The sequence below is a fragment of the Lipotes vexillifer genome, unplaced genomic scaffold (genome assembly GCF_000442215.2).
Source record: "Lipotes vexillifer unplaced genomic scaffold, Lipotes_vexillifer_v1.1 scaffold1783, whole genome shotgun sequence".
Lineage (NCBI taxonomy): Eukaryota > Metazoa > Chordata > Mammalia > Artiodactyla > Lipotidae > Lipotes > Lipotes vexillifer.
Window position 1 is genome coordinate 1350172 of NW_006777435.1, and position 9691 is coordinate 1359862.

The following is a 9691-nucleotide window of genomic DNA, read 5'->3' on the forward strand; positions in this document are numbered from 1 at the left end:
CCCCCCCCCCGGCATCAGAGGTGCTTCATGCAGCTCGGAGGAGGCGGAACAGTCGATTTAGACACACTTCGGGAAGCCCGATTTCAAAAGCATCTTCCTGGGGGTGTGTCATCCAAGAGCTGGGGACACTGCCCTGAGCTCTGGCTGTGGGAGCCCGTGCAGGCGGGGTCTCCAGTCCAGGCCAGGCCCATGGCTCAGAGTCAGGCCCAGAAGGACCCGGAGCCCAGCTCCAAATCATGCCACTGGCGAGGGGGCTGGACAAAGGCTCCCTGCAGCCCCTCTCGCTTCTATCCCATCGAGTGCTGTCTGAGTGCCGGTCCTCGAGACCCTGCTGTTTAGTGTCACCTGACTGTGCTGCTGTAAGATGCCCTGACCTTCCTGGTCAGGCTGCGTGTCCCCTGTCCACAAGGGCTCCATTTCCCCTGTTCTGGGGAGCACATGTTCTATACCAGCGGGTTGGGCTGGACGAATAAGCACCTGGGAGTTCTTGTTAAAGAAATACCTCCCCAGTCTCCACAGAATTGACAGCAGCACAACCAAAAACTGCCCAGGTGATTCTCGTATGAAGCGAGGTCAGGGAGCCACCATCCGACACCACGTAACCTGGCACTCCTTGCACGGTGCCCCGGGATTTCACCGCTTGCTCTGGGTGATGGTTCATTTCTGCTACTAGAAAGCTGCTTAAGAGCAGGACCACACTTCATGATTGCTGCACACGCGTGCACCCCACCCCAACATATGGCGGTACTGCGCACAGTGTGCTCAGGACAGCCATCACAAGTTTATCCACTACAAGGGACCCGAGAGGAGACAGCCACCTGGGCCGTATGCAGGAGAGGCAGCTGGAAAGCGAGCCCCCGAAGCCCTACCTCTCAGGTGTGTGCACCCAGGCCCTCCCCCTGCCCCCGCTCGGCACAGAGGTCATCACAGGTTCTCCTGGGGGCGAGCCTTCCTCACCTCTCCTCTAGATCCTACCGGGTACCATTCGCAAGGATCTGAAACGCATGGCCAGACTGACACAGACAAACAGAGGGAGGCAGAGCGTCTCCCTCCTGGGCCGCGTGGTGACAGGTTCCCCTCCTCTTCCAGGAGGGTCTCGGGGGCCACACTCCTGGGCTGTGGGGACCCCACCCTGAGGGGCAGGTCTGTGAGCAGACAGCAGTCACAGAACACTCCCACATGGTGCTTCCCGACACCCAGCTGGGGTCACACCTCCTCTGGGGGAGGGTGCGTGCAGGGGGGTGACACCAGGGCCCTCACAGCTCTGGGGCCAGTGGAGCTCCCAGCTCTCAACCAGACCAGGTGTGGCGGGAGGGAAGGACGCGCACTCCTGGTCCCTCACCCCCAGCTCCTGTGTCCTGGCCACCCAGGAAGGAAGGGGGCAGGCACAGTTCTTCCTGCTCCCAAGGAAAGGGACGGTTTCCCTCCACATCTGGCAGTTGTAAACAGGGAGACATGGCAGCAGAAAGATACCTTTCCTTTCCCTGCAAAGAATGGTAATCACTAAGCCCCTCTCCCCTCCCCTCTTCCCAGGACAGAGACTGGCACACACAGCCCAGCCCCAGCTGACCAGCAGAGGGACAGGGAAGGGAACAGAGCCCGACACCGGGCGGCAGGGACCCTGCCTGGTACCACCCACCCAGGAATCCCCGGCCCACCCACAGGCCCACCTTGCTCTTGCACACGAGGCTTCGGATGTGTGTCCACAGGGTGGTGCCGCAAGCACATAGGTGCTTTTCGACAGAGGCCACCCGTCTCCGGCCTGCCCGGCTGGGGTGGAGGTACCGCAGGAAGCCCTGCAGGGCGGCTGCACATGGCGTCTCTCGCATCCTCAGCCCTGCTGCTCGAGGGGTTGGCAGCAGGGCAGGGGTGTGATGGACAGAAGCGCAATGGACAGGAGCGTGGCAGGGCAGGAGTGCGATGGGCAGCAGTGTGGCGAGCTCCCGGTCTCCTCTGCCTTTTGAGCAGGCTTCTCGGGAAGCCCCGCCCCTGCAGTCTAGCCAAGGTAAAAGTTTCCCATCACCCCTGAGTTCTACTTTTTGTTTGTATGGGAAAAACACCCCCACCAGCAGCCTATTGGTTTTGGGAATTCCGATGCGTCACTATTTTCTCCAAAGCTCAGAAAAGCCAAGCTTCCTTCTCAAGTGGCTGGTTTCCTGTCGGTGACTTTGGAGGCGCTGAGTAACCCATGTCTGCCTGGCCAGTCTGCCTCAGGGCAGACGTGCTCAGGGGACAACCCCCCACCTCCCCGCAGCCAGTGACCCCATCACGGCAGGCACTGCCGGGGCTGGACTCGGGTGGGAGAACATCCCACAGCCCCCAGAGCACAGCCAGTTGGCCTAGTGACAAGGGGGTTTGGTGCCACCATCCACCCCCAGCACCGATGTCCAGCCCCACCTCCACCGGGCCCCAGAGGCCGGGCCGCGCACTAGACCCCAGAGTGCAGACCTGGGCCACGGCGCTGCCCAGGTGGCTCCAGTGGGAAGACGGTCCCCAGGCTGGCTCGGCTCCAACAAACAGAGCGTGCTGAGCAGAGCGGAAGCAGCATGAGAATAACACAACGGTGAGGCCGTGCCTCGGTTCCGTCCAGCCCCAACACCACTCAAGGCTGGCACGCTCTCTCCTGGGCTATTGAAAGCACAGGGAAGTAAACAAGTGGGGACCATGGAAGGGAGAGGGGCGGAAAACGGCAGTTGAGGGAAAACCCAGGGCCGCTCTCGGGATCTCGGCACGGAATACGCCAACTGCTCAGAGACAGGGCCTGGGTGGGCACAGGGCCTGCTCACACCTGTCTTCCCAGGAGGAAGGTCCAGGTCCCCGTTTATCTCTCCTAGGGCTGGGCAAGGGGGGGCCTCCAAGGAACAAATGTGGGTGGTAAGCCTGGTGCACAGTTGCCCCAAGGTCTGCCTGGAAGATGGCCCTGTGCGACCGGCCAGGGAGGCGGTGAGGATGGGGCAGGCGCTGAGGACCAGGCACTGCCCTGCCTGCTCTGTAGCAGACACGGCCAAATGGGTCACCGACGGACAACCCCGGGGCATCTTCTCACCCACCCCAGCTTGGGCGGTGGCAGGACCGAACTGTCCAAAAAGGAAATGCTGCTCCCTCCTCACCAGCCTCATTGGAGACTGTAGTTTCCTCTGGGAAACTGTCAACATCCAGGACGGTCCAGCGAGGCCTCCCCAGCCCTCCCGACTGAGCCCCACGTGTCTTCACTGTAACCTACTCCCTGGAGTGGTCCCTAAGAGGGGACCAGAGACTCCCCGCCGGAGGGGAATCTGCTCTCCTGCTCCTCCTCTCACTCGTCTATTCTTGGGAGCTCTATCCTCTGCACCTTTAAGTCCTTCCTGCCCTTCCCTGACCCCAAGCAGGCCACAGCATCACCCAAAAAGACAAAGGACAGCGCCAATCAAAAAGACAGATGGTAACAAGGGTCAGGGAGGATGTAGAGAAACAGGAGCCCTCGGACACCACCACGGGGACGTGAGCTGCTGGGGCCTTTCTGGAAAAGCAGGGCAGCTCCTCACAAAGTTAACCTTGGCTGCCTGACCTGGCAATTCCCCTCATGGGTCTCCACACAGGAAGGAGGAAAACATCTGTTAACACACAGACCGCGCACACATTCATGGAGCATTAACCATCACAAGCCCAAGCTGGAAACAACCCAAGTATCCATCAACTGGTGAACAGACGGATAAACAAAACGTGGTGTGTGGATACACGGATGAGATGTGGTCCAGCCAAAAAAGGAATAAAGTAAACGCTCTATGACGCGGGTGACCCTCAAAAACATTTTGCTAAGTGGAGGAAGCCAGTCACGAAGACCACGTCATGGAGTATGGTTCTGTTTACAGGAAACATGCAGAATGAGCAAATCTACAGACAAGAAGCGGGTCAGCCCGGGCCTGGGGGTGGGAACAGGGAAAGGGTTTTGGGTGGATGGAAACATTCTCAAACAGGATTGTTGGTGATGGTTGTACAATGCTGTAAGTTACTGAAGATCGTTGACTTACCTACTTTAAAGGGAGGCATTGCATGGTATGTGAGTTAACGAGGAAAAGATACTGGGTCCCAAACTGGACCACAGTAGAGCCAAGGAGGGGCGGGGTCCCAGCACCACTCTCCCCACGGTGGCAGAGATATGCTTCTTCAGGACAAATCCCAGGGAATCCGTACAAGGATGTGCTCTTGTGGTTTTACATGTTCACAACTTTTACAGTTGAACATCTAAAATCCTCCTCGAATGTTTGTGAAAAACAACCACCACCCATTTTACAACACAGTCTCACCCCATTCATCTCTGACCCCCCCACCGCACCTCCATCCCCAGGAGCGCAAGTGGCCCTGGCACGGTGAACGGCCATGAGGATGGAACGCGGATGGTCCTGAGATGATCCTGATGGCAGGTGTGACTCGGGAATTTTGTGACAGGATCAGCTGCCCCCTCCCCATCTCCTTCCTGCCTGACTGTTCTCCAGGGCTCTTTTCCACACTTTGGCTGGTGTGTATCTCTCCGGCTAGAATGTAAGCGCCCCGAGGACAGGGCCTTCTCTGTTTCACTCACTGTGGTATATGTATGTATGTATAATATATAATATACGTATAATATACGTATTATATATATAATATACGTATATATATTATATATATAATATACGTATTATACATATAATATACGCATTGTAACACGTACATGTGAACATGTACATACACAGTGTTGCGCAACCATCCCTACCGTCCATCTCCAGAACCTGCTCATCTTCCCAAACAGAAACTGCCTCATTAAGCAATAACTCTCTGTCCACCCCCACCCCCACAGTGGCCTCTATTCTACTTCCTGCCTCCATGAATTTGACTACCCTGGGTACCTCATTCAAGTGGAATCAGACAGTATTTGTCCTTTTGTGACTGGCTTATTTCACTGAGCAGGTGGTCCTCAAGGTTCATCCACACTGTAGTGTGTCAGAACATCCTTCCCTTTTAATGGCTGCATACTATTCCACAGTATGGTCATGCCACATTTTGTTTATCTACTCACCAGCAGCTGGTAGATGCTTGGGTTCTTTCCAGTTTGAGGCTGTCATGGTCTGTGCTGCTGAGAACATGTGTGTACAAGTCTGGGTGGCACCTCCACATCTGGTGATGTTGCCAGGCACTCCCCTGGGCTCCCGGGGCACAATGGCCCAGAACTGGTGGTCGAATGGGGAGACTGACTGAGAGTGGGTATACCTCATGGCTTGGTGATGGCTGGAGTGTGGGTGCCAGGACGCCCCAAAAGGGGCACAGTTGGACCCCCTGGCCCATACCCAGTCTGGGTACAAGCTTCCTGGCTGAAGAAGTCTGGGAAACCGTGTCCCACGCCGAGCCGGCCCCGAGCTGTAGTCTCAAATAAAGCGAGGGTCAAACCAGACACCCGAGGCCCCAGTCTCACCCGTGAGGCTCATATGAGACATAAAACATTAAAAAAAAAAAAAAATCACTTCTGATGCTCCCATCAGAACCTGAGTTGTGAGCCGAGCAAGACACACACAAGAGCAGTGGAAATGGGAGCAGACAAAATTCTAGGATGTGATATAAAGTCACCCTCTGAGCAGAAGAGACAGGACATTGCACAGGGAAGTGAGAGAAGGAAAACTGAAGGAGGAAATTCATGATAGCGCGAGGCTCCACTTTCCCTGGGCTTTGCTGACCCTGGTGACGCCCCCCACTCCCTACCAAGGACATGCTGGGGCACTGGGGTCCCTGCCCTGGCCCAGCGACTCCTCAGACCATGGCGCCCCGTACATCCCCATGAATCTGGCTGCTCTTGGAGCTTAGGATGTGCTCATCTCCACCCAGGGAACCAGCCCCTGAAGCCCCAGACGCAATGACCCTCAGTGAAGGCGTCTGTCCTGACTCCTCTCTCCTCTGACATAACTACACCATCAAGGCCACTGGCTGCCCCAGGCAGGGCCTGCTCCGCCTCGAGGCCCATCTGCGGCATCCTCCTTTCTGAGCTCTGGACCGTGAAGCCTGGGGGCAGCTGTCTTCTTGTCCTCGGGCTCCCCGGGGCCTGGCGCACGGAGGCCATCGATCACTAGGGTGGCACAGCGGGCTCCTGGGGTCTGAGGATGGACAGCTCGCTGAGCCTCAGATCTGGCTTCAAGGGGGAGCTCACTGGGCCCTCTACACCTGCCCGCAACGACCCCGGGGCCACGTCCCCACTGGGCAGCCTGGCCCTCTTCCTTCCTGGTCCCTGGCTGGTGCTCTGAGCTATAACCAGCTCACCCACCCTGGGTTCTGGAGGGAGAGTCCCCCACCCTCCTCTCGCAGGGGCTCCATCCCTCGGGGAGGGAAGTGGGACCTGGCAACTCACCCAGGACAGTCACTTGAAGAGCAGGGGCCGAAACCTGAGAGTCCAGCCAGCGGTTCCTGAACCCACCACTCACCGATACCAACAGGGGGGTAAAAACACATGGATCCAGAACCCTAACCTGGGGGACTGGGACCTAGCTCCCCAGATGACACTGACACCTCTGGCCCAGGCAGGTGTGTCTGATTTCCATCCCTGGCCCCTTGGGGCCCGCTGACCCCTGGCTGGCTCCCACTTCTCCATGGCGCCCCTCGGACACTCTGGGGTGCTGCACCTCCCCCCCTCACGGGAAGGGCTCTCCACTCAGCTTCCGAGTTAAGGTGTGCACCTGGGGCAGGGAGCACCTGGGGGATGTAGGCATGCGTCGCCCCCCCAACCCCGCAGCAGGACATGCAGGGCCACACACCCCTCGCACGTGGCCCGGCTTGGAAGGCACCTGGATTTACTGGGAAAAGCCCCAACTCAGGAAGGCTGGGCCTCGGGAGTCATGGACGCCCTCCCCAAGGTGGACCCTCCATAGAAAACAGGCATCCGTGGGGGAGGCGGAGGGAGAAAGAGGCCTGGCTGGGGTCCCAGGGCGCCACTGGCATGACCACCCTCCGCCGACTTCCTTCCTCCTTCCTCCTGAGGATCCTGATTCATAAACAACGTCCCCCCTGGCCACCCACAGCCTGAGCCACCAACACCCCTCCTGCCGCTCTGGGATCCCCCCCGGGGTGATGATGGCTCAAGGGTGGGGTTTCCCACCGTGTCTCCCAGGGAAGCAGAGACGAGGGGGCGGAGCCAAAACCAGTCTTTCCCACTAACAACAGTGACGACAAATAATAATAATAATAGCAGCAGCTGACACTGAAGACCCCCACGCACAGCTCCATGCCCCCCACCCATTTACGGGTGAGGAAAGGAGTTTGGGCAGACACAGCTATGACTCACCCCAGGTCCCAGGAGGTGCAGTGGGGGTGGGGGACTTGACAGTCTCTCCTTGACTCAAATCTACAGGCTTCTCAGAGCTGCTTTCCAACTACAAGCATCCCTCATTTTTCTGTGCTCTGCAGATACTGTTTTTTTTTAACAAACTGAAGGTTTGTGGCATTGTTAGATGCTGCTTGGCATATTTCAGCAATAAAGTATTTTTTAATTAAGGTACTTACATTGTTTTTTCAGACATAATGCTATTGCACATTTAGACTTCAGTACAGTGTAAACATAACCTTTATACACACTGGGAAACCAGAAAATTCACATGACTTGCTTTACTGCAGTGTATCTGAGGTATGCCTGTAGGTCTTGTCCCTGGGGCATGTCCTCAAGAGGCCAATTTTAGCAAGAATCCTGCTAAGTCAGTTTAGCAAGAATCCCCCAGCCTCGCTCGATATCTAACCAAACTCGACATCTGACCAAGCTACTCATTCCCCACCGTCCCCTGGTGATGTCTGATCACCTGGGCCTGTCTTTAGCAAGAATCCCATTAGGTCAGCTTAGCCAGAACCCCCCTTGGCCCTGGTGTTATTTTACTACCACCATTATTGATGTTCTCAGTCATTTTCCATCTGCTCCCTGTCCCCCGGGCGGTAAATTCCCACCTTTCCTTGTTGTTTTCAGAGCTGAGCCCCATCTCTCTCCTATTTCGACAGCCCCCTGGAATGAAGTCCGCATTGCTGGTTTAACAAGGCCATGAATGTATTTTTTAACAGAGTCCCCCCCTCCCCCCCTCCCATCTCACGTCTGGGTCCTACTGGAAGGAGGACTGTCTGAGGAGCTCAAAGCACCATGGATGGGGAAGCGCAGGCTGGGATCAGACATTGGGAGCAGCAGGCACTCGGGGAGACGCCCCTCACCAGCCCCCTAACCTCACCGCTCACGTCTTCCCTAGATGGGGCAGGCACTTACCTGACTGTCGGAAAACACAAGTGTGAGCATACGGAAATGTTTTGTTTACATCAAGATATATCAAGGCAGAGGATTTCCAAAGACGGCTTGACTCAGTAAAGGAGGAAAATGAGTGTCAGTTCTTTCCTCTTTTCCTTTCTGAGACCCTCGGTTACCCAGTGGCAGTGCTTAGAGGCCACAGTTCAAAGTCCACCACCCATGGGACCCCAGCCGTGGAGGGTGCAGGTGACTGGCGTCAAAGGTTGGAGGAACCGGAGCCAAGAAAAGGAGCTGGGCACCAGCCTGTCAGCTCATCGTAGGCTCTACAAGGTGCGTGTGGGTGAGGGACGCCGGGGCTGGGGGCAGGTGCAGACACGGAGGGGAGCGGGAGGGAGCAAAGGGAGCCAGCCATCCTCGAGCAGCAGAGGTGACGACTAAGGACCAGAGTGATGACCGGCATGAGGCAGGTGCCTAAACACGGCGGCACTCAAAGGCATCCAGCTCAGGACACTCACAGAACAGCACTGTTTGGGGACTGCCCTAGCATCCATCGAGAACAAAACGGCCCAGCAGTGAGGTTGGAATCCATGGGATTCCACGTAAAGCCAGGAGGGTGGACAAGATCTATGTGGAGACACAAGGCTAGGTCTCAAGATCACTGCAGGGAGTCAATGCACATGAGCCGCAAGACAGTAAATATCAGGCAGCACCCACAGGAGCCACCCACGCAGCACCCTGTCTGCCAAGCTCACGCAGGGTGGCCCTGGTGGAGGGAGGGACCTGGCTGGCCACGGGTCCCTGGTTGGTTGGGACGCCAGAGGTGGGACGACTGCTAAATCCTGGCCTGCCTTTCTGCTTTTCCACCCAGAAGCCCAGCTCTAAACCAAGACCCTAAAACTGGCCCAACTGAACCCTGGGCTGATGGGGAGCAAGGAGGGACCATCCCCTTCTCACCCAGGATCGAAGCCACAGGCAGGTCTCAGGTCCAGGACAGCCGCCAAGCGACCCTGGACCAGGAGCTGGCCTTCGTGGACCATCCCCGCCCAAGACGGGCCACGAGTCCTGCCTTCCCTGTGCAGGGCGAGGCTGCCGCCCTGCTCCCCAACACGCACTCCAACCTCAGTGGGCTCACTAGAGTGTCGTCCCGGACTGGTGTCCGCTCACACCCTGGGCCGTCTCCACCTTAGGAGAGCCCAGCCCCAGGTGTCATTGGCTTCCTCTCCCTGTGTCTTTGTCTTGCCCCTGTGGTGCCAGCTGGTGGGTGGGTGAGGGGAGCAGAACAGGGTGATCAGAGGGGCGTTTTTGCTTTCAGACCTGCTCTCAACGTACCGGGGTCCCTGGAGACCCTGAGCCATCAAATTTCCTCATAAGCTTCCAAGGTGGGAAAGCCAGCCAGCTGGAGTGGTGACTCCCAGACTTGCCAACAGAGATGATGAACTACCCAGGGATGAGTCACCCTTTCTCCTGTCATTC

The 9691-nt window shown here is 57.2% G+C and overlaps 1 protein-coding gene across 2 annotated transcripts in view; it reads right to left on the reverse strand.

The window, feature by feature from the left end:
- Positions 1-9691, reverse strand: part of BCR (BCR activator of RhoGEF and GTPase) — a 100131-nt gene that overhangs the window by 7108 nt on the left and 83332 nt on the right. The gene's annotated exons all lie outside the window — the stretch shown is intronic.